At 32.4% G+C, this 26,331-nt stretch overlaps 1 long non-coding RNA gene across 4 annotated transcripts in view; it reads left to right on the top strand.

The window, feature by feature from the left end:
• Window positions 1-24,942, top strand: part of LOC127721793 (uncharacterized) — an 89,624-nt gene extending 64,682 nt beyond the window's left edge. For all 4 annotated transcript variants that reach the window (XR_007991468.1, XR_007991467.1, XR_007991469.1 and 1 more), the window contains 3 exons: window positions 13,031-13,094; window positions 17,377-17,559; window positions 22,634-24,942. This is a non-coding gene — a long non-coding RNA (uncharacterized LOC127721793). The remainder of the gene's footprint in view (window positions 1-13,030; window positions 13,095-17,376; window positions 17,560-22,633) is intronic.
• Window positions 24,943-26,331: the final 1,389 nt, after the last annotated feature.

Raw genomic sequence — 26,331 nt, 5'->3', positions numbered from 1 at the left:
CTTAAGTCCACGTATGTGTAAAATACAGAATTAAAAATATAACTCTCACCGTTTTTTTCTATTTCTTTGTTTTAGAGGTAAGTTTCTGTCCAAGTTTCACCAATTTTAACGCAAATCATTTACCTTAAATAACCAATCAATTGTATTCTAAAAGTTGTTGACTTGTTCTTTGTGCGAATACATGAAATATTTGTCACTGGACGTTATGCATGCAATCGATGATCAAATACAAATCTACAGTATTTAAAAACATACTGCAATTGTATATATGAAAGAGACTAAATAATATGAGTTTTATTTTTTTTTACGCATATTTGAAGGATCGAAATAATCAGTTCTACAAATGGTTGTTACTGAAAGACTTAAAATTTTACAAATATCACATGCCTCTATGAAATTTCAAACTATTTCCTTTTATCGTGCATATCTCATTTTCCGATTCACTTAAGGTTTTCAACGATCTTCTTACAGTCTTGTTCATTACATTCTAAAATTAAAATCCTACACAAATTGCCAAAACTTTTATTCTCAGGCTAGACAGCGTTAAAGATGAATACTGATTTCTTAGTGTACACACGGTGTTTTGAAGGCCGTTATCCAATTTTGCTGAAAAAGAATTAATTTCCACCGCAACTTAATTACGCCAATTCTTTTTTTTTTTTTTTTGCATCACTTTATTTTAAAAACTGCAGCATTCATTTGCGCCAATAAAACAAGCATTTAGGTGCGCAAATGTTATAGACTTATATTTTTGTTTGCAAATTGTTGTTCTTAGTGCACTGAGGAGGTCCTTTGCGGTATTTATACGGACAAGTAGAAATACTGCAAAGGGCCTCCTTAGTGCAATAAGAACAAAATATTGCACTAAGGACCTGATGGAATGATAGAATTGACACAAAAAACATGGCATATAGAAGGAGACTTTCTAAAAGAACATAATTTCAAATTTTATAATCATATCTTTAGTAATTAAAAAAGTTATTTTATGTTTTATTGACATGCGCCACCCTCCGCTGATTGTCACCTGACCGTGTAATCGATAGAAATTCATATTCGTTCAACCTCGACCTGTTTTGAATCCGCTTGTATTTAACATTATATGATATTTCAATTTTCTCTGAATTTTTTCGTCTGTTTGTTACTGTCGTATTTCTTTTGTTTTTCTGTCTGTTATTTTTTTTTTCGTTCAATGTAATAATGTATGTTCTACTATTTTTTTTATTTTTGTTCCTTTTAATTTCTCTCGCTTGTTTGTAAACTTCACTTTTTTACTATTTCTTTATTAAAAAATATTTTAGAATGTATAAACTTGTTTACCAGCACATTAGATACACATGTTCAAATTATAACAGTTTATTACATTTTTGTCGAGCCTACGACTTTTGTCGCAAAAGCGGAACATAGCCATCTGTGTCGGCTAGCGACATCCACATATTCACCCTGTGGTTAAAGTTTTTGAAATTTTAATTACTTTCTTAAACTATCCAGGATTTCTACCAACAAAAGAATGTTTATGATCATAATGTTGTAGAATAAGTCGTATTTTATTTATGAATGGACTAAGTTTATCAACCAGCTAACATTATTTTCACTCTGTGGTTAAAAGTTTTAAATTTTTCAAAAACTTTCTTAAACTATCCTGGATTTGTATGTGTGGCACGTGCTGATTACAAAGTCATTTAACTTCAAAATAATAAAATCTATTCACACCAAACTTAATATTTATGAGTTATATACGCATATATTCTTATATCCATGTTCTTTGTGATCTTAAAACACCGTTTTAGTGTCCTTAGTGCAAACACGTTGGTCTTAGTGCACTTAAAAGTCCTTTGCGGTATTTCTGCACCACCGTTTTAATTTAAGGGCTAGTATTTTATGTATCTGATGCATGTATGTGATCTTATTCAAAGTTTAAAATGATTGTGCAGGAGTCATCTGTAAACAGCCTTGCAAAATATGATTTAACAGCGCGCATTATGTTTCCATCTAATTTCTCCTTTTTCTCTATAAAAGCCTGGCGGAATTTATAATCTTCATAACCACGACAGGTTTCGGGCTCTCTATCAGACCACATTTTTTTAAAGAAAAATCAGACATCCTTTGAAGTGAGTATTCTAATGTTTCGTGTAATTAGGTTAATCATTTAGAGGTACATATGGCACAATTAAGTCCCATTTATTGGCGCAATTCATATTATAAGAAAAGAAGAGATGGGCGAGATTCAAACCTTTTCAATATGATGGTACATGTAGCTGGCATAAATTACACTTAACCGTTCTGATAAACCAGTAAATTCTTCGCCCGGGATATGCATTTGACATTTATAAATCTTCCTTCAGTAACTTTACAATACACAGCCGTGTCATTTCCGTATATTGTACAGTCATGTAGATAGGACGTGTGATACATGTATATACACCAGAGATACCCATTCAAGTGAATTTTATCCTTTAAAAGAACTCCATATCGGGTAACATTAAATATACATAAACATAAAAATACAATTAAAAAAAAATGATAATAATAAGTTCAAAAGGTGCTTTATTAAATGCATATAGGTACGTATTGGTAAACTTATGTTATTACTTTATTTCATGTATCTTTTTTGTCTTCTTTTTTGGCTTCTATTACTTAATTTTTTCTAATTGACTTATTCGTAAATCGAAAAACGCACAAACTTAAATAGAATCATATGGCTTGAATGATTTCTCCAACTCAAAACTATTTATAGCTGCATCTTAAATTTTATTTTTCTCCTTGGGTTGCTTTTCCATTAATTGACGTTTACGCCATATTCTTTTTTTCGGTATTTGTAAAAAGCCACTCATCGATCAATTTCACAAGAAATCTAATACTCGTAAGTCATGAACATTGAAGATTAACTTTCTATCAATTTTTTGTATACGTACAAAGATAAAATAAATGAAACACTTTTAAGCTGTTTAAATCATGCAGTGAATTTTGAAAATATGGTTTTAAAAAACCGGATGTTTCTGTTTAATACTTTTCTTTCCCTTTTCTTGATAATTAGGACACGTGCCACTGGTTAATATAGAACTAGTCAACCATGAATAATCCCAAACAACAATTTTTTTGATTGGTTTGTCATACTTGCTTATCAATATGTAGCCTTGCAAATAATTAAAAAAAAAACAACATTTAATTTATAAAACTTAGGACTAAAATTTAAGTATTTTATATGGGATGTTGAAGTTTCCAGAACATAGAAAGTACACAAGTAAATCTATTAGTACATTGGTCTATAAAAATGTTTTTGATGTCCATTGTTTAAGAATTTAGTGTTTTCTTATTCATTCTGACATCTGTGTCCCTGGATCTGAACAAGAAATTGTGAGGACGTTATGCTTATCAGTTTACCTTTCAAATGATTTTTCAACAGAATGTTATCTATATAAAATTTTAAACTTTTTGTTTTTCGATGCGAAAATAAAATGGCCCTAAAGCTAAATGTCATCGTCAGATGTATAATGGAAGGTGATAAACACTTTAGAATGTACACCATCTGCTGGTTCTTTTTACCTGGACACAGATCTTATTACGTAATAAGTACGAATGTAAAATTATCGATTTGGTATATTCAGTCGAATATACACGGTATCTCTGAACTGGGGTTTTTAAGATATTTTGATCTGACAATGTATGCAAATGTATTTGTGCTTTATGTAAAAAAAAAAATGCATTTAACCACTTTATTTTGAAAACATCGTTAAAATGTGTTGACTTTGAGCATATATATATTTTCAAACCGGAGACAAATCACTGATTTCCAATTATAGACCAATCTCATTATTATCAGCAGTGGGAAAAGTATATGAAAAAATTGTATTTAAAAATGTATTTAATCACTTAATTAGTTATATTTCAAATATACAAGAAAGCGTTTTTGTTTCAAGTTTATATTCGCCTTTTCATAATACAAATGCAGGACTTCCACAAGTCTCTGTATTAGGTTCCCTACTATTCCTTATTTATGTAAATGACATAGGTGGTTATTTGATAAGTCAAACTCGATTGTGTGTTGATGAAACATCACTTTCTAATTTAAGTATTATAGTCCTTACACAATAGAGGATGTCTTTAATAGCGATTTAGAACAAATTTCAGCATGGTCTAAAGATTGGCTTATTGATTTTAATCCTAACATGACAATTACTATGCTATTCTCATATAATTCTTCCCCAGATGATATTAAAATAGAACTTCAAAATCAAGTAGTAGAATTGTCTCCTGTCATAAGCACTTAGGGATTACTTTTGATTCCAATTGTAAATTCTATACACATATAGAACACGTTTTAGATTGTGCAAGCACAATATTAAATTTCTAAAAAGAATTGAAATATGTATTGACTAGAAATTATCAATTATGGACAATCTAGAACATGACGTTTAGTTGAAAGCAGGAAGATTAGTAACTGGGTTGCCCGGCCCCGTGTTTGCTAGTCCGGAAGTTATATATTTTCAGTGGTACAGGCCGACATTTGCTAGTGGACAGAAGAAAATGCAGAAAGCTAGAAATTGAAATCAAACACAACGTTTTATACAAATTCGTCTTCAGATCTATACGTAAATAATATAGGTTATTAGCTGACCTGGATTGTGATAGAAAATATCCAATGAAATGCATAAAATATCTAATGCCATGGTTCACGAGTGGACTGTCTTACTTATAGGGATGCCCATATGTCACACCAAAGATGAGATTGATTTACCCATTGTACTTTAGAATTGTAACAAATCTTAAATACACTTGAATAAACTGACCTGTTATCTTGTCGACTTTAAAGCCAACATACAGATAGATGGCCGTTATATCCTGAGAAAAGACCTCGATGAATGATTTGAAAGTTAAACAAATCTTAGTTTTCACAGGAACGAATATTTTGTAAAACTGTTGTAGTGATCAGATCATCAATGACACGTAATAGGATGAAAAATGTTGTCCTGCATGTTTCTTTAAATGTAAACTCAATGTAAATGTAGTCCTGCTTTTTTATTTTACACTCTATTCGTTCTATTCTTTCCTGCCTTTCTTAATTAATAATTTATCCTCACTTGGTTTTACATAAGTCATCATGCCTTTTTTTTTCTTTTTGGCAAGATGTCCATCCTGCCTTTTTTCTCTCTAAACTCCCGTCATGCCTTTTTTTCAAATTTCAAACTTCTTCGTGCATGTGACTACATATTCGATTAAGTAATTTCAAAAGAGATAAGAAATATCTGAATTGATAAGTTCTACATTGCATGTAAAAAAAATCCATTGAAAGAATATTGTATAATTAGAAATCATTGTCCGCTGTTGGAAGTTCTGTTTCGCCATTGTTCGTGATTGTCATGAGACGATAATTCAGGGGGTTTCGATTGTTAAACTCATTAAATCAAATAACGAACATATTCCATCTCAACATGAGAAAGAGTGGCTCATTTGCCTCTATCAATGTTTATCATTTATAAGATGTTGTACTTTCAATGCTATTTAAAAACGCAGAGTAATATTTCAAAATATTTGGTATACAAATTTTAGATTGTTCATCTTAAAATATATTCAGAAGATAATGTGAAATATCAAAGAATCATGATATGAATTTAAAAAAAGAAGAAAACATATATTTTGTCAAATTTGAAAATCCAACTGATTAAAACTCGTATTGACCTCTAAAATTCTATACACAGAACACAAGTACTTATAGTATCTCAAAATTTCCAAATAGAGCCCGTTTTATAAACGCGCACTGGCCATAATTGTTTTATTTCAAGCGTTTCTGAACTATTTTTGAAGATTACGAATCCGTGGCTTCATTGCACATTACGCAAAATACATTTTGTTTTTTTTATTAAGAAAATAAAATACACAGTTTCTTGTGTGTAAAATTATTTCAATGGAAGCTTTCTGAAGGTATTTGATAGGACATACGCCAATTCATGAAGGCGTGACAAATTGTCACGAATGTCCAATCAGGTTTTTCTGTTGTTCAAAATTTGACGTGCGGTGATGTTTGAACAGTGTTGAGTTTATTCTAAATTTGTCATTTCGGAGCCTTTAATATCTTAGTATGCTGTATGGATTTTGCTCATTGTTGAAGGCCGTACAGTGACCTTTAATTTGTAATTTCTACGTTATTCAGTTTCTGGTTAAATTATCTCATTAGACATTATCCCATCATAGATGATCAGGTGTGATATAAAAAAGAAAACCACATTATCGTATCTCGGATATATATCTATTAAATATAATACAGAAAACTTCAGTAAGATTGAGTACAACAAAAGCTTTGCCTTATTAAATCCTTGATGCTGTCTCCTTCAGACTGTCAAACACCGTCACCCTAATTGTTAACATGGTATTAAATGTAATAAAATGCTGTAAACAATAGTAAACTGAGTATAATAATTTATTCACAGTACACACTCCTAATTTAGTTGTGGTGATAGAAATCTTAATATCATTGATACACAGTTGAGAAATATTGTGCAGTTCTTCAATAGCAGATTTAAACCTTATTAATATTAAACCGAATCCCCCATGCAGCTGTGGCCATCCTGTTGAGGATAGTATTCACTATTTTTTAAGTGCCCGTTTATCAACGAAGCAAGAGAAATATTGTTTTCAAAATTAGAAAGATCTACTATATCCATTTTGCTTCTATTGGCTGGTGACGGTGACCTTTCATTTCAGCAAAACAAAGAAATTTTTGAGTCTGTACAATCATATATCAGAAATACACACAGATTTAGAACATTCAATTAAAATTCGGAATTCCTACTTCCCAACTCTTCACTCTAGTCCAGTTTTATATATTACTCTATATTATATTATACTTTTTGTTTTTGAGACAAGGCCATATTTTGTCAAAAGAGAAGCACAATTACCCCAAAGCGAATTGCGAGAAGTGGTTTCGTATTTCGTTATAGAAAAAAAAATACTAGTAGTTTATGTAATGTCACGACTCTCGTACGGTGTCGCGTAAATTGGTGCAATTGGATGCAAAAAATAATGACCATAAAATGTCAGGTTTGCGAGATCAGACAGTCCCCTAACAACTAAACAATTGAAAATCTATGGTTCAATATTTTACATTCGTCAGCAATGAGCAATTTTCATAAATAAAACATTTAGTCGAATACTTTGTGAGTAAAGAAAAAGAGACTACCATAGATTTGTTATTAACCCCAGATACTTGATGGGTACAATTAAGTATTCAGGAGTTACCCTTTTTGCATTAAACCACATTACAACAGAAATTGGAAAATATGGCCTGGAAGTATTTTTAAGACATTGTTGTTTTCCTGTTCTATGTAGCTTTCTTACTGGCAAACATGGTGATAGATTTTATAGATGCTGTCAGGCACCGACCATTGAAAACAATCGATCTATTTAAAATAAGAAATGAAAATAACTGTTTGGTGGTTTTTTTTGGCAAATAAGAAAAATGACTGTTTGATTGTTTAAAATTATTTTGAAATAGATTTATGAAAATAATTTATTTACATGTGAACATGCTATACTTTGTGGCGTAGGGATGTGATTGGGTGGTTTTGTTTACATTTTTCCCCCATTATTTCGGCAGTGAAAATCTGCAATAATTATTGTTTTATCATGTTGTTTGATTTACACATTATAACAAAACTGAGAATATGATAGATGAATTTATAGTTATCTGTTTAATGTCCAGTGGCAACTATTAGATGTATTATAAGAAGGACATTTAAAATGTTATAAATATGAACAGGGACATTCTTTGTTATGCAAACATGTGTATCACGGCACAAGCGATGACCTATAGACCGTGTGTATCATATGTTTATTTAGGGTGGGGTTGCTCCGAATAAAGGAGGTATAAGAGATGCAGGAAAATAAAGAAAATATAAAATTAGAGTATAACGGGAAAAATAAAGAAGAGAGGAAAATAGTTGAGAAAATTAAAGAATAGAGGGTTTAGTTTTTTTGCCGGACAATTGTTGATGATTGTTTAAAGTCAAGTGCATTTATAGTTAAAATAATACACAATCGTATGTACATTGGTAGGGATTTTTTGTTTAGGGTTGATGAGGCACATAACGACTATTGTTCTTATTTGAAATTTCTCGAATACTTGTTTTTTTTTCGACTGATTTGATAAATGAATAAAAAAAAATCTATAATCTAATTTTTTTTTAATTACGATATATAGATAAAACTGCTATTCAGTCGATTTTAAAATACATAACAATATTTAACAAACCTTTTGGACAAAAGGTCAACACTTTAAGACCCCAATTATACTTTTGTAAGAACATTAGATTTATTCCAAATTCCATCTAAAATAAATTGTTCATTTAGGTAATAAAAAAAAAATGTTAATACCTTAAGTTTTTTTCAAAAAAGTGTGACTGAATACCCTGCAGATTGCAGTTTACTCGCACATTTTCTACGGCTAACAAAATTCATAATCGTATCTTTTAATTTATTTAAATTTAATTCAGTGTTTATTTTTCAAACTTTTTATGTAAATAGTTTTGGATTAACATCGAGTTATAATTTATTAAATTATTAATTAAAAACTGAAACATGCATCCAATCTAAATTTTACGCCTATTATCACCTATATAAAAATATTTAACAGAACGCCATTCATGTTTTATATTTAAAAAAAAACAAACAAACATATTCGCTTAACGAAACTATGCACGCCAAGAAACGATGTACGCTATACGATACAATACGATACGATATACGCTTAACGAAACGATGTACGCTAAACGATACGGTATACGCTAAATGAAACGATGTACGCAAAAACATACGATGTACGATAAAAGGGCGCTTATTTTATCGTTTATGGTAAGGTTTATGGGACATGGTTTCGTTCGTACATCATTCGTTCAGCGTCCGTACAACGTTCGGTCAGCGTTTCGTTTGCATTCGTACACCGTTCGGGAAGCGTACGTACATCGTTCGGGCATCGTCCGTACATGATTCGGGCATCGTTCGTATTGTTAACTTTTACGTTACACGGACTGTACGTACATACGTCCCGAAATTAGTTTCCGTTCTCTAACTTAAGTTTGCCTCAACCAAATGTTATGAAATTTATACACAATGCTTATTACCACAAAATACAGATCAAGTTTGAATTTTGGTGGCGTCACTTTAACCGATCTAGAGTTATGCCCCTTTATAAAAAGAAAAATTGCAAAATATTTAGTTTCCGTTCTATAACTTAAGTTTGCCTTAACCAAATGTTATGAAACTTATACACAATGCTTATTACCACAAAACACAGATCAAGTTTGAATTTTGGTGGCATCACTTTAACCGATCTAGAGTTATGCCCCTTTATAAAAGGAAAAATTGCAAAATTTTTAGTTTCCGTTCTCTAACTTAAGTTTGCCTCAACCAAATGTTATGAAACTGATACACAATGCTTATTACCACAAAACTCAGATCAAGTTCAAATTTGGGTAGCGCCACTTTTATCGGTCTTCAGTTATGTCCCTTTATAACTATATGATATGCAAGCGGGGGCATCATCTGTGTCCACATGTGGACACTATCCACATTTTTTTATTTTTTATTTCTATACAGTAATTGCTTAATAATTTCATATTTGATTAGAGTACTGATTACACCGCTGTAAAAATTCTCACACTGCAAATTATCTCTGGTAGTTAACCTACATATCAGCTGCAGTAGCTAACTAATCAGCTGTGTGTAGTAGTGAACTGTATGATTGCCTGTGCTAGATAAGAAGTTAAGTAGATATAGGAAGATGTGGTATGAGTGCCAATGAGACAACTCTCCATCCAAGTTACAATTTATAAAAGTAAACCATTATAGGTCAAGGTACAGCCTTAAACACGGAGCATATTTGTACTATTTCTTAACGATATTGGCAATGGATTTCTGTCTGAAGCATAATGAAACATGCTAGTAAGATATGATCAGGCATCATTTTTAAAGCACTCAAATGTCATAGATGGCGATGTCTGTATAAAAAAGAAGATGTGGTATGATTACCAATGAGACAACTCTCCACAAGAGACCAAATGACACAGAAATTAACAACTATAGGTCACTGTACGGCCTTCAACAATGAGCAAAGCCCATACCGCACAGTCAGCTATAAAAGGCCCCAAAATGACAATGTAAAACAATTCAAACGAGAAAACTAACGGCCTAATTTCTGTACAAAAATGAACGAATAACAAATATGTAACACATAAACAAACGACAACCACTGAATTACAGGCTGCTGACTTGGGACAGGCACATATAGAATGTGGCGGGGTTAAACATGTTAGCTAGATCCCAACCATCTCCCTAATCCTGGGTCAGTGGTGCAACAAAACACTACAACAACTGTACAAAACAATAAACAAATTACGCATATGATCAACAGCAACAACCACTGAATTACAGGCTCCTGACTTGGGACAGGCACATATAGAATGTGGCGGGTTAAACATGTTAGCAGGATCCCAATCCTCCCCCTAACCTGGGACAGTGGTGTAACAGTACAATATAAGAATGAACTATAAAAATCAGTTGAAAGAGGCTTAACTCATCGGATGGATAAAATACAAATACTACAAATACAAGTGGACGTGGCCGGGTAGTTGTACATCCAAACAACAAAAATACACCTAAGTACAGATCTGAGAGTACTCGCAGTTACTGACAGCTAGTTCAAAGCAACTAACAATTAATAAAAAAAATCATGCATCTAAGACTAAATTATCAATCCGTACACATCCAACATCCAATGGATTTAGTGTAAAGACGTCATAAACAGTCAGAGAAAAACATGACCTCGTGCAATGCCAAGATACAGGTATCAACAGATTGTAGATCCATGAATGTGTATATGTATATAACAATAATATTTAGTTTGCTTTTAATTTACTGATAACAAAATCAATATTAGTACCAATAAAAACAATATTTAATTATCTAATTATAGTGTTGAATTGGTAACCTTTAAGAATAAGTTTACCAGGATCATTTCTAAATTTCCGGGCACGGTAAACAATATTGCCGTGAAAAATGAGGATGTGCAATCCAGTTTGAAATAAGTTTTCTACAGGTACAACCGAACTTCAGAACCAAATCTTTATATCTGTGGAAGAATTTAGTAAAGGTTTTAAGTAATTTGTGGTAACGCAATCCCTGGCTTAATAATTTACCAGTGATACATAGATTACGTTCGTTAAAATCAAAAACGTCACAACAGATACTGGCATAGCGAATGAGTTGTGAAATATAAACACCGTACAATGAAGCTGGTGTGTTACTCTTTAGAAAAATATACCAAACCTTCTTATAAGTTGCATGCCACAGGGTTTCACTTCAAATGGAAATTGGTCTTAAGTTTATCAGTACAACATCTACCATGAGTTCATACAGCTTCAATAATGAGTTGAGTATTTGAAGGCATCCACGGCATGCAGGAAACAAAATATAAAGATTTGACAGATAAAATAAATGCATCCTGATTATATAGCAAACTGAGTGGTTAAATGTATATTGCTATTGGTTTGTGCAATTTGCATTAGACATCTGGTTTGTAGAAACTGGGATTTGCAAAATGGTTATGAAAAAATTATGTATATTTCATTGTATTCCCAGTTAATAAATAAAATAGCCGAGCTTTAAAATGTATATTCAAATAGTAGCTGTAAACAAGTCTAAATTGAAAACAATGTTCAAACCTATGATTGCGTTGGATAAAAACCGCAATTTTTATACGTGTGCATGCAAAACAAATTTCTTGGTAGAGGGGTCTAAATAATACAACACAAACAACATTTTCTAAAAGACCAAATGAGTAAAAAAGTATATTTTAACAAAATGCATTTGACTAGCAGGTCGAACAACTGATGTTCTTAAACCCTGCTTACTGCTATTGGCGATTGCCAAATAAACGGATCACAAGATGTAACAAAATAGATCTTATTATTAATTTATTACCAAACAGAAAACAATAAACTTGCGGAAAAGATGATATAGCGCAAACATGAAGTGCACAAATTTGTACACCATATCCGGATTTCGACAATTAATGTCTCTTCAGTGATGTTAGGAATCGAAACAGTATTTGGAAGGCCATATAATTTACCTCAATTTAGTATAGTCTCTAGCATAAAAACGGATACATAAAACAACAAACCAGCACATAAAAATTCACAGCCGAGTTAGCCAAAGAGATTTAATTGATACGTAAATGGCCCAAGTATCACCTTTGATGATTGGCAATCTGTTTTCAGATCATTTGATCTCTGGTTAATTAGTGTTATCCCTTCTGATTAAAAGTGTGCAACAATTAAAATGTTTACTTTGCAATTTCCTTCAATCAAAACAAATTGTAAGCATAGATGAACAATTTTTTTGTCCAAAGGCAATTATTTATTAAAAATTTTATGAATGTTGTAGTTATTGAAAGATTAACAAGTAAGTGAAAATATTGTTCCTGTCCATGCATGTGATGTGTACTCACATTTGACAAAAATGATTTATGTTCAATTCAACAGATGGAATTTCTTGTCAAACAATGTATGCCTTATTGTAACAAGAGTTTATATAGTGAAAAAAAATGATGTCTATACAAATACCTAGATGGCTAAAAAGATTAATGAGCCAATGAGGTTGACAATTCAATATCATGTAGTTAAGTAAGTCACATGAATTCTTGAAAACTCTTTCAACAATGCTGTTTTGAGTAAAACCTTGATAAAGAAATGATTTTATGTTATAGTTTTCATACATGTGTTTATGTTCATTTAAAATTGTCTGGATCACATTATTAACAACTTTGATTATCAATATTATAATAATCTTTGTAGATTTCAATTGACTTTGTACTTTTTGTTACACAAGCACGCCTCTGGGTGCGGGATTTTCTCACTGTGTTAAAGACCCATTGGTGGATTCCGGCTGTTTTCTACTTTTTGGTCGGGTTGTTGTCTCCTTGACACATGCCCCATTTCCATTCTCAATTTTATTATCTTAACTTTTTCTTTTTAATTTTTAGAGTGATGATGAGGAAAGAGATGAAGAGGCAGTACATGTAGATGATAATGACAATGGATTTAAGGGTATGATATGAAGTTTTGTGATTTTACATGTAGTGTTATCTTTATCCATTATTTCACAACAGTTATACAGACTTTTTTCTTAACACCTTCACATATTTAGTTGCTTCAAGTATGTGAGTCTACTTTGATGTTTAACAGATTGAGTTTATGTTTTTGGGTCTGCTCCACTGATTTTTGTAGAAATTTCAGGCTTTTGTCTTTAGCAATAACAGTTACTGTGGATTCATTTATTTTCATGGGTATCAGTTTTTTTGGATTGATGAAAACTTGTATTTTTTCGTGAAAATTAAATTTTTTGGTTTTGTTCTAGTCTGCATACGTACAACCTTGTGTTGAAAAACTTGTGTCTAATCCATTTGTCATTTTTGAACAATAAAATATGTTTAAACTAAACTAAATTATACGTTCAACCTGATGGAAATTTTGTAATCGGCTGAACATTTAAATTCATGATCTATCTGTACCAATGAAATCCACGAAAAATGGTATCGAAGAAATAATAATGAAAACACTGTGCAGTCTTTATTTTAAATTTTAAGAAGTTTGATGCTGCCACCCCTGGATTATTATCCCTTTGTCAAGCTTAAGTCACAGGCTTCACAAAAACTGGATGTGCTACAAAGACAGGAACAGCAGCTGGCAAAAACTCTTGAAGCCATTTGTAGGAGTTGAAATTTGTGATTGAATGTCTGCATAACTGATATTCTCACAACATTTTCATAGCCTGTAATTTCAGCAAAAAATCAGCAGAGCAAAACCAAACTCGATCTGTAACTCATCATAGTGATAATATTCCAGGGGCGGCGGCAGCATCAAACTACTTAAAATGTTAATATTTAAGAATGTCATTCTTTGTATATAGATGCCTTATGCAGTGATTTTCCTACCCTTTTCAAATGGGGCCTGGGCCCTAGAAAATGTGTCGTATAAGGCCAGGGTTTTTTAATTTGTTGATTTATGGATCTGCAGACCCTATTTTTCTGATTTGCAGAATAAAAATAAAATTGACATTTCATGCTTTTTAAATCCCGCTGACCCTAACAAATACCTAATCCCTGAAATATAAATAAAATTTTCTTTTTTATGAAAAGAAATGCATCAAACACAAACAGAATTGATAACAAATTGTGTTGTGAAAAAATAAAAATTCAAAAATAATCCGTATGTTTATTGTTTTAAAAATAGACAAATTAATCATAACTGACCTTAAAATGTTGTTTGTGCAAATAATTCAGCGGAGCGAAACCTGTCAAAAAAGACGTCAAGTTAAAGCAATAGATATTCATGAACAATTTTGAATTTTCTTGTTTCTTAGATAATAAAAAAAATCGTCCATTTGGATATCAAAAACAGGAATGCATGACAACTCATGAATCCGATATCTTCCTATTACTATGACCTCCTACGGCTGTTTTGCCAGACAACCTACGGCCCCAGCTTGTCTGGCAAATCTCAGACTAACTGCTTTAGTGCCTTCATCCTGTTCTACATCCTTAACAGTAGAAACATTTTCGTTAAAATTTCATCAGTCCCTGTAGTATTTTGCAGAAAATTCTGCGGCAACACAACACCAGTATGACCTCTCAAGGTTACAGCCGATATAAAAATTGAAATTTTGGGGTTCATTGATATGCTAAAAACATGTATAAATAAAGATTTATTATTTTGGGCCCATTTTAATACGCCTGTTTACAGGACATATTATGGTATACGGTTGTCTGTCCGTCCGTCCGTCTGTCGTCAACATGTCAGACATTAACTCAAAAACGCTTTAACCAATTTGCATAATACTTTGGTGAATTGTTTTGAATGAGCTCGCTTTTGTTTTTTATAAATTTTAGAATTTACATTTCCAAGTTATGGGGTTTTATTCATTAAAAAAGGGGGATTTTCCAGTTTTCAGACAATAACTCAAGAATGCTTTCACCAACTTGCAAGAAATTGTGGTGAATTGTTTATATCTATTGACATGAGCTCCCTTTCGATTTTTATATATTTTCGATTTTACGTTTCCGAGTTACAGGGTTTTATTCATAATTTCCAGTTTTCAGACAAAAAATCTAAAATGCTTTCAGCAGTTGGTATGAAACTTTGTTGAATTGTTTAGAATTTTATAAATTTTATATTTTACATTTCTGAGTTACAGGGTTTTATTCATTAAAAAGGGGGGATTTTCAAGTTTTCAGACAATAACTCAAAAATGCTGTATGCAATTCTCATGAAACTTTGGTGAATTGTTTATATCTATTGATGTAAGCTCCCTTTACATTTTCATAAATTTCTAAAATGACTGAGAATTAATTGAATTTTATTTGTTTATAGTCTGACAACAGATTTTCTAAGTATTGCACAACAGCACAGTGTATTCTTACCTGCCAACCTCTGAAACCTTCAAAGAGGGAGATCTCCCTCTCAGCTATGACAGCTGAGGGGGAGATTTTGCGCGAACAACATTTTCAAGTGAAATATATGACGTGTTTATTTATTAATCTACGAAACACATATAAGAGTTAATAGATATACTTTGTTTCTTTAAATATGGTTATATCCTACAGAAGGTGTGTTGTTTGTTTCTTTCCTATTTCATCAACTTTGATATTTGAATCCCTTCGGGACAACTTTCACCCCAGACATCTCTGAGGCTCTGTTATAAGAGAGCACTCATGTAGTCACAGATGGTGCATTTTTGTGTGCACATATTTATTTCACAACTTTTATTCAATACATATCGTATAAATTTCAATATAAACAATGAATAGAAGTATAGATCTTTTAAGTGATTTTTAAAATATAATTATTTTTTTTGTCTTGAGGCATACAAAATCTTTTAATTGCCATCCTTTTATGATTCTTTGTTTAATTTGTATTTAGTTTATATTGTTTTATCAATTCACATTATTTTAAGAAGGGTAACTTAAAACAGGATTAAACAGGGGAAGTAGCCCGAAATTTCTTTTAAGTGTTTTGCTTGAAGCAAAAGTCTTTAATGATCGTTAATTAGTACTATATTTGACACCCAAGCTGTCAGGTGAAGCCATTTAATTTCACATGGTCTGTGATTTACAGGTTAAAAACAACCTTCATCAGTGAGACAAAAACGTAATAAATGTTGACTTGTCATTCAAGGTAAAAATATCCCAAAGCAGGAGAGTACTGTCAAGCGGGAGATTTCCTGAAATTCGCCATTTGAGCGGGAGTCTCCTGCTCAAAACAGGAGGGTTGGCAGGTATGGTGTATTGCACAACAGCAAGAAATCTTTAATTGAATATAAATTCAATTCATATGACCAATTTCAAGTTCTTTCACTACATTTATTCAGAAACCTGTAATATGTCAAATATTTAATACAATCCAAATTCAGACCTGTATCAAGCTTGAATATTGTGTACATTTTTGCCCCAACTGTTCAGGGTTGGACCTCTGCGGGCGTATTCAGCTTCACTCAGCGAAGCAGTTTATTCTAGTTGGTAAAATTCAGGTTAAAATTATAGGCTTTGTTCATTTTCTACATAAATTAAATTTTTGGGATTCTTTGATATGCTGAATCCAAATGTGTATTAACAATGATGATTTAGGGCCAGTTTTCAAATTGGTCCACATTTAGGGTCCCAAATTAAACTTTGTTTGATTTCAATACAACTTGAGTTCTTGTGGTTCTTCGATATGCAGAAGTGAAACATGTATCATGTGTGTATTGAACATGTTGAAAGTTTTGAATTTTGGCCCAGTTTTGAAATGGGTTCAATTCAAATAGGGTCCAAAACTCCACTTTGTTAGATTTCAACAAAAACTGAATATATGCAACTGGGGTTCTTTTATATGCTGACTGATTATGAGGACTCGGATGACTTCACCATCTTTTTGGTACATGTATCGTAAAACTTTTACACCAATTAAACAAATCCAAATGTTTATACATACATTGTGTGTATTATATTAAAAACTGTGAATTCAGAAATTATTGAAAGGTTTTTATTAATGCCAATAATGCAACTAGGTTTATATACATGATATAGCAATAATACATTGTAATAAGAGCATGCATTCTGATATAAAGACAAATGAAAGAAATAATCTTTTTATGATTAAATCAGTGTTTACATTGAACCGATTGAAAATATATACATGATGTAATTGATATTGAATAAATACAACATCACATGCAGTTTTGTGAGTACATGTATTTTCATCTACTTATGATGTACATGTATATATGCAAATTACATTTCTGAAATAGTCAAGTTAACAGCTGTCATTTCAAAACTGTTTACCTCCTTTTCAGATTGTTGCGCTGATGATTTGAGGACACATTTGACTTTCTTGCTGAGGAAAAAGAAATGTTAGAAAAATTGAACAATCCAATGCCCAGTCATGGAGTTCCAAAGGAAGACAGAAAAAATTTGAAAGAGGCTGCCTTTACACACTTGTTCATGAAATTCACTGAAATTTTCTTTTTGAAGCCAGAGTAAGTACTGGATAATCATGATAATTGAAATTTAGCATGTAGTCATGGTACATGTAGTTATGACAGTGGAAGATATGTTTCAGAGGTTATACAGCATGTACAGTACATTTACACAAATATAAAATATACACATTCTAATCATTTTCGTTATCATTTACAAAAATTCATAATAATCTTGGACAAGAATTTCATTGGCAATATGGCACTTACACCCTTCCAAGCACATCATGCACTTACAGGCCACAGACCACAATTAATTCCTCTACTAGTTCTTCATAATGGATTGTTGCATTAAAAAAAATTCACCTGCTTTTTTTGTCAAGTACTTTGTGTGTGTAATGTACACTACAAGTCCAAAAATATATCCAACTTTCAGAAAAATTGCATGTTAAAATCTTAAAAATTTAGCCAATACACATCCATACCCTTTAGGTTGCACTTTGTAAATACAGCTGTTTCTCAAACCACACCTCTTTTGGGGAGATATAGAATATTCATAGATAATTAATTTTGTTTACAAACTGGATCCCAGTTATGATCTCTATGTTTCATCTCATAGAGACATAACTTGGGAATGTTACCAGTAAATATACATATGCATAATGTTTATATTGAAATCTGTGGTAATCCTACAGTTAAGGTAAGGGTAATTAAGAAATTTAGTGTTAGTTTAAACTCTTAGAAGTTCGGGGCATATAAAGTTGAAAATATGCCACACAGCTCTATATTTTGACCTTTGAAAAAAATAGTAGTGCATATGAACTTTCCATTCTAGGATATGATTTTTTTCAAAACTTTATAGTAAAAGTGGTATAGTTTTAGCCGTAAAAGGAGTTCCTATGGGAAATTGCATTGTCAATATTTACAGAAATGCAACCTATAAACAGGTTAAGAGATGTTCCAAAAACTGTAAATATTACCTTTTTACACCTGCCATAATCACTCTTTCAATATCAAAATCAGTTCCACCCCATACAAACTAAGAAATGTATGAGAAAGGGAAAGAAAAAAATAAAGAAATAATACACTTTGATTAAACATGTTTAAGGGAACTATATTCATGATATTTGTGGACAATGAAAAGCGGGATCATTAATTGTGGTCTGGGGCCTATTAGAAGTCAAAAACTTTACCAATTCCAATAAAACTTGGAATGATGTAAGCTTAGTGTATTATGAGACGGTTTACATAGTTTCAAAGCCATATGATATCAATTATAGAAAATGTGGCCATTTTTATATCTGAACTTGGTTGATAAATTGTGCTATTGAAATAGAACAATTTTAACTATCAAATTTTGGATTAAAAAAAAAAAAAAAAAAGTGCACTTTTTAATGTCTCTATGTATTAGCTATTATTTATTTAAAGTTATAGATAGCATACAGTATGTATCAGACTTATAAAAAAATTGCCAAAACTTAATTATCATTATACCCTTCTCCTTAAAAAAAGTGGGGGTATACTGTCTGTCTGTCTGTCTGTCTGTCTGTCAATCCATCCGATGAATAATTTTCATTGCATCTTTCTCAGGAACTACATTACAAGGATTATTGAAATTTGGTTTCAGAGTTTATATGAGTCAGATATACTGTGATGTGTTTTCAGATTCATCACTCACCAACTACCTGTTTAACGAAAACTTACAACATTTTACACATGACATCCAAGTTGAAAATTTCTGTCACATTTTTCTCAGGAACTAAATTACAAGGATTTCTGAAATTTGGTTTCAGGGTTTATACGAGTCAGGTATACCTTGTGATGGGTTTTCAGATTCATCACTCACCAATTTCCTGTTTACCGAAAACATACATCATTTTACACATGATATCCAAGTTGAAAAGTTTCGTCACATTTTTCTCAGGAACTACATTTTACAAGGATGTCTGAAATTTTTGTTTAGGGTTTGTATAGGTCAGCTTTACAGTATGGTGCGTTATAAGATTCATCACTCAAAAACTTCCTGTTTACTGTCAAGTATTTGGGCGGGAGTACAAACGGTGAGCAGTAGCTCATAGTTTCACTTATTCTATATGAGCCTGTGCCAAAAAAATAGAGGTTTTTAAATGAAGTGAGGCCTTATATGAAATGTAATATTTTTCACTGACAACAATTTTTTGGAGTTGTGAAGTTAAACAAAAACCTTCCACATATATATCATAAATGTACTTTTCATGGAAACATAAGTTTCAAATCAAATAACACATGAGGATGACATGGTCTTAAGCAATGTCAAGCTTAAAAATCAAATTGTCAATTTAGGCCGTTTCACATACTTCCATATTAAAAAACATATAAATGATATGGGAATTGGAAATATGCTTCTTTTTGCTCAATCTTTGCTTAGATATGATAAAACATGAGCCTGTATGTAACAAGTCTGTAGCTTTCAACTTTATATGTAGACAGTATGGTCTGATGCAAAGTTTATTACACGATGGGTGCCACATGTGGAGCAGGATCTGCTTACCCTTCCGGAGCACCTGAGATCACCCACAGTTTTTGGTGGGGTTTGTGTTGCTTAGTCTTTAGTTTTCTATGTTGTGTCATCTGTACTATTATTTGTCTGTTTGTCTTTTTATTTTTGGCCATGGCGTTGTCAGTTTGTTTTCGATCTATGAGTTTGACTGACCCTCTGGTATCTTTCGTCCCTCTTTTATTCGCTTTACTGTTTTAAATCTGCATGAAATTTCAGCCTTTAAAGGCCAATATTTTAATCACTAGCTATTCAGCAGAAGAAAATAAAGGTAATCTATGAGCATATAACATCACATTTCACTTGCTTCGTAGACTGTTAGACTTGAACCATTAAAACAACTCATTATGCACACTTTTTATGTTTTTATCTAATTTTCTTTGTGTTCAGAGTTCACAAATGAGTAAAACATCTAAATTAAATACCACAAACACAAATTAAACACAAATTGAAAATCAGAAGAACCTGTCAGAGAGAAAGTAAGCCTGCTACATGTACTTTTGTGAAAATATTGAAACAAGTGAAAAAGCTAAATTTCGATTATATAAGCTAAAATGGGACTTTTTTACCAAATTTCTATCAGGTTAAAGTGGAAATCATTTATTATCATGTAGTTTGACAAATTCATACCAGAAAATCATTCTGAGAAGTTGTCAAAGTACAAATTTGAAATTTGCGAAAATGCACCTCTTAGGCCAAAGACCACAATTAATTCCTCTATTAGTTCTTTTTGTCGCATTAAAAAATCACTCTTTCCATATCAAAATCAGTTAAAATAAAACATCCAAAAATTTATTTATGTTCTCTTCTTTCATTTCCACCCCCAAAAAATACACTTAAATTAAAGGGAACTGTATTCGTGGACAACAAAAAGCGGGATCATTAATTGTGGTCTGGGCCTCTGAGGATTCCCAAATCTTTCTGTTCATAAATGTTGTAGAAGCATCAATTCTTTCATTGTCTTTATTAATTTGAATGAATACAGTAGTACACATGCATGTAAGAATGTTCATGCAGAAAACAATTATAATCTGATGTGAAAAGATTACGCGTCTGGCGTATTAAATTATAATCCTGGTACCTTTGATAACTTTTTATTAGTCCCCTACTGACAAAGTCAAAGGGAACTTTAGGATTGCACTCCATCCGTCTATCTGTCTGTCCATCCTTCAGTCCGGCAAAAGTGTTTTACACACTTTTTTATACGACCACAAAATATTTGTATCATGTCGTCTTTGTCGTCCGAAGACATTTGGTTTCCAGACAATAACTTTAGTATAAGTAATTAGAAATCTATGAAATTTATACACAAGGTTTATAACCACAAAAGGAAGGTTGGGATTGGTTTTGGGGGTTTATGGTCCTAACAGTTTAGGAATTAGGGGTGCTGACCAAGAGTTGTTACTTTGAAGTCGATCCATTATCCAAGATGGCCCCCAGCGGGGGACTTAGTTTAACATAGGAACCTATGGGTAATACATACAATTTTTTTTTATAGAACCACTAAATGGAATGAAACCAAACATGGCATGAATGTTCCTTATAAGGTGCTGACCAAGTGTTGTTACTTTGAAGCCCATCCATCATCCAAGATGGCAGCTACCGGGGGACTTAGTTTAAAATAGAACCCTATGGGAAATATATACAAATGTCTTCTTTTAGAAAACCACTGAATGGAATGAAACCAAACATGGCATGAATGTTTCTCATGAGGTACTGACCAAGTGTTGTTACTTTGAAGCCAATCTATTGTCTAAGATGGCCGCCAGCAGGGGACTTAGTTTAACATAGGACCCTGAGGTAAATACATACAAATGTCTTATTTTAGAGAAACTCTGAATGGAATGAAACCAAATATCGCATAAATATTCCTTATGAGGAGCTGATGAAGTTTTGCTACTTTTTTGCCCATTTACTGTTCAAGATGGCCACCAGGATTTGTTTATTAATTTACAGGGCCAATATTAAACTGAATGGAATAAAACCAAACATGGCAAGAACATTCCTTATGAGGTGCTGACCTAGTGTTGTTACTTTGCAGCCGATCCATCATCCAAGATGGCCACCAATGGGCCTTTTAAAGCTTCTTGTATGCCTCAGAACGAATAAAATTACATTGGAAGAAAATATATAAGTGAACAATAATCACTGAATTATATAATTTTACTAATATTATCAAAATTGCGTAAAACGGAACAGCCAAAACAGTATCGTATGTATAGGGCTTTCAGGGTTAACAAAATTACCGAATTTGTCCTATTAGAATCGAAATAATTCATGGCAGCGGTAGATTTGTTTTCATTTTACCATAGGTTGGGCATTTATATTCGTATTTTACCCCTCGCTAACGCTCAGGGTAAAATAATGGAATATAAATGCCCAACCCATGGTTAAATGAAAACAAATCTACAGCTGCCATGAATTATTTCTTAAATAATCAACTGGTCAGGAAAGGGATAAATCAAGTAAGAATTAGAAAAATATATAAATATATATGTGTATCTTTGGTATCTTTTCCTCTCTTTCAACAACTCATAACAGTCTTTTAACACATGATTAAAAAATTTACTTAATACAAGAAATGTGATATAATTTTAGATTATGTTTTGTATGAATCCAGAACAGTATGAAGCTTTGACAAAAAACAAAGATCTAAAAGGAAAGACATCTTACATCAAGTACTCTTAGTCTTATGACATAATGAAAAAAGAAGACAGAGACCAGTAAATATATATACTCATTTGGCTAGGATGTGTTGAAAAACATAATTTTCATAGTTATTACCTTGTGTAAGTATGTAATTAGATTGACTTGAACACTCACAAGAATGTATTGTTTTGCAGAGTTAATTATTAGTTCCTTATAATTAATGACAGAGCAAAAGGTAGTTCACTGACATAAAACAAATACTGAAATAATGAATTAGAAAACAATATAAGTGTTAATATCATTGTTCATGATGTTGAACATTCATTTTGTCAAATTTTTATTTAATTTGTTCTGTATTATCTTTTGCATCTTAATTGTACTAAAAACATTTTTCGATTTTTTAATTGTTTCTGAGCTGTTATCTTTGAGAACTGGACCCAAACTTCTAAATATTGATTTTTATAAGACCATATATGGTATGTCGATGTTGTTGTCCAATGACATTTGGTTTCTGTCTTAACTGTTTAAGAATTATGGGCCAAAAAACAAGTAATTTTCATGTTTCAGGACAATAACTTGTGTATTAAAGGATCTTTATGTAATTGTGTCACAAGGTTGGGAATATTTTGGGGGTTATGGCCCAAACTGTTTAGAAACAAGAGGGCAAAAACAAGGATTTTCTGGTTTCTGGACAATAACTTGAGTATAAGTCTAAGGATCTTTATAAAGTTCTACCAGTAGGTTCTATATTAAAAAAAGAAGGTAAGGGTTGCTTTTGGAGGTTATGGTCCTTAATGTTAAGGAATTAGGGGCCAAAAACAATACTTTTCTAATATGTGTTGTATAAATTGTTATTTCTTGACCAATTTCAATGGGAATTCATAGAAAATGAAAGTGCCATTGGGCATCCTTGTACTATAGACACATTCTTGTTGTGTAAAGTTTTGTAATTGTTTACAAAAATCTACTCCTCTGAAACTACTGAGACATATATAACCTAACTTGACCACAATCATCATTACGGTATCTAGTTTATAAAATGTGTCCGATGATTCTGCCTGCCAACCAACTTGGTCGACATGGCTTAAAAAAGAATATAGGGGTAAAATGCAGTTTTTATGCCCCATTTATAGGCATTATGTTTTTTTTGGTCTGTGCGTTCTTTTGTTTGTTCGTTCGTTTATTCTTTCGTCTGTTCGTTCGTCTGTCCCACTTCAGGTTAAAGATTTTGGTAGCTTTTGATGAAGTTGAAGTTCAATCAACTTGAAACTTAATACACATATACACATATTTCCTATGATATGATCTTTCTAATTTTAATGCCAAAATAGAGTTTTGACCCACATTTTTACGGTCCACTTAACATAGTAAAATGATAAAGCGAGTGGGGCATCCGTGTACTATGGACACATTCTTGTTTGCTTATATCTCTGAAACAAAAGCAAATGGTTGCATTATTTCATGCATCAGTTATAAACAAAAATATCAGGGAACGACACTCCTAGTTGTTTTATATCTCTGAAACTAAAGTATTTAGAGCAAATCTGACATGGGGTAATGTTTATCAGGTTAAGATCTGTCTGCCAAGAAATTTTCAGACAAAACAGACAACCTGTTGTTGGGTTGCTGCCCCTGAATTAGTAATTTTAAGGAAACTTTGCAGTTTTTAGTTTATTATATTGAATATTATTATAGATAGAAATAAACTGTAAAGAGCAGCAATGTTCAAAGTTAGGTCTACAAATAAGTCATCATGACCAAAATTGTCAATTGAACTCTTAAGGAGTTATTGCACTTTATATTAAATTTTCTGAAATTCATGTGCCATCATCATTTCTGTCATTGCACGTCTGCCTGGCAAAATTAAATTTTATTTCGTAGCAGATACGGTAAATATTGACCTTACACTGAAACACTTTGTGATACACATTCCCTTAACGCTCTCAGCAATTTAACAACAGATTTTTACACGTCAAGAGCGTTTCCTTCCGGGGAACTGCATCAATTCAACATGAAAAGGGTAGGGGGATTACTTCAGTTTTTGGTTAAGAATGGGTACCGAAGTGCGGCTGGAATGTTACACACCCCCATTGATGTATAATGCATAAAATTTTTCAGCCCACTCATATAGAAATTTTTAAAGGTGACAATCTGTATTTAATCCAAACTGAAAACTGTAGTATTTATTTACTATTTTTTAAAACATTATAAGCTTGATAGCAATAAAACATTTTTCTGCAGAAATGGAAAGGGGGGGGGGGGGGTGGTCATTGAATTTTTTCTGGACTTTCAAAATAAGTTGCCGGCCCCCCTGCAGATAAATAATGACCCGTCTCTTATAACAGACTTTCAACCCCAGACCATATGATGTTTACCAGCACAAATATGGATATTCATTTACGAAAAATACAATCAACATCTTGCATGTATGATATATTTTAACTCAATTTTAACCATTTTTAAGCACCCAAACACATGATTCTTCACAACCGGCAGGCTGTGCATGCAGGGGCGACTTCGAAAAAAAAAAGGGTACAGGTGTGCCACTGGAATTTAAAAAACACCCCCATTCATATACATTGCCCAAGACCATAAATCTGGCCTATTCATATATGTATGCATAACAATTGTAACCTAATTATATATAGTCCAAACGTTTTGGAACAGTCAAATATATTTTGACTATTACTTTGACCTATAATTACATATCAGTACACAAAATGTATTTCCAAAATTTTTTTGGGGATTGGCAAAACTGCTAGAAGTGCTAGACAGATATTTTTTTTTAACAAAATCAGGGTCACGATATTTTTTGTAAAAAATCCCAGTCAGTTTTCACTCTATATGTCACTAGTTAAAGGTATTTATAAACACATATTATTTTGATCAGTGCAATGCATCCAGGGTATAACAATGACATATCCAATGATTAGATCACAAACGCCAATAGTTTGTCAGGAAGACTACTTTTTAGCTCACCTGGCCCAAAGAGCCAAGTGAGCTTTTCTCATCACTTGGCGTCCGTCATCCATCGTCGTAAACTTTTTCCATTTTGAACTTCTTCTAGAGAACCAGTGAATAGAATGAAACCAAAAATGGCATGAATGTTCCTTATAAGGTGCTGACCAAGAGTTGCTACTTTGCAGTCGGTCCATCATCCAAGATGGCCACCAGCGGGGGACTTAGTTTAACATAGGACCCTATGGGAAATACATACAAATGTCTTTTTTTACAGAACCACTGAATGGACTGAAACAAAACATGGCATGAATGTTCCTTATGAGGTGCTGACCAAGTGTTGTTACTTTGCAGCCGATCCATCATCCAAGATAGCCGCCAGTGGGTGACTTAGTTTAACATAGGACCCTATGGGAAATACATACAAATGTCGTCTTTTAGAGAACCACTGAATGGAATGAAACCAAACATGGCATGAATGTTCCTTATGAGGTGTTGACCAAGTGTTGTTACTTTGCAGTCAATCCATCATCCAAGATGGCCGCCAACAGGGGATTTAGTTCAACATAGGACCCTATGGTAAATACATACAAATGTCTTCTTTTAGAGAATCCCTGAATGGAATGGAACTAATCATGGCATGGATGTTCCTTCTGAGGTGTTGACCAAGTGTTGTTTCTTTGCAGCCG

Source organism: Mytilus californianus, unplaced genomic scaffold (genome assembly GCF_021869535.1).
Source record: "Mytilus californianus isolate M0D057914Y unplaced genomic scaffold, xbMytCali1.0.p SCAF_12, whole genome shotgun sequence".
In the NCBI taxonomy this organism is placed as follows: Eukaryota; Metazoa; Mollusca; class Bivalvia; order Mytilida; family Mytilidae; genus Mytilus; species Mytilus californianus.
The sequence above is the reverse complement of the archived record's forward strand: the minus strand, read 5'-3'. Positions and strand labels throughout refer to the sequence as shown.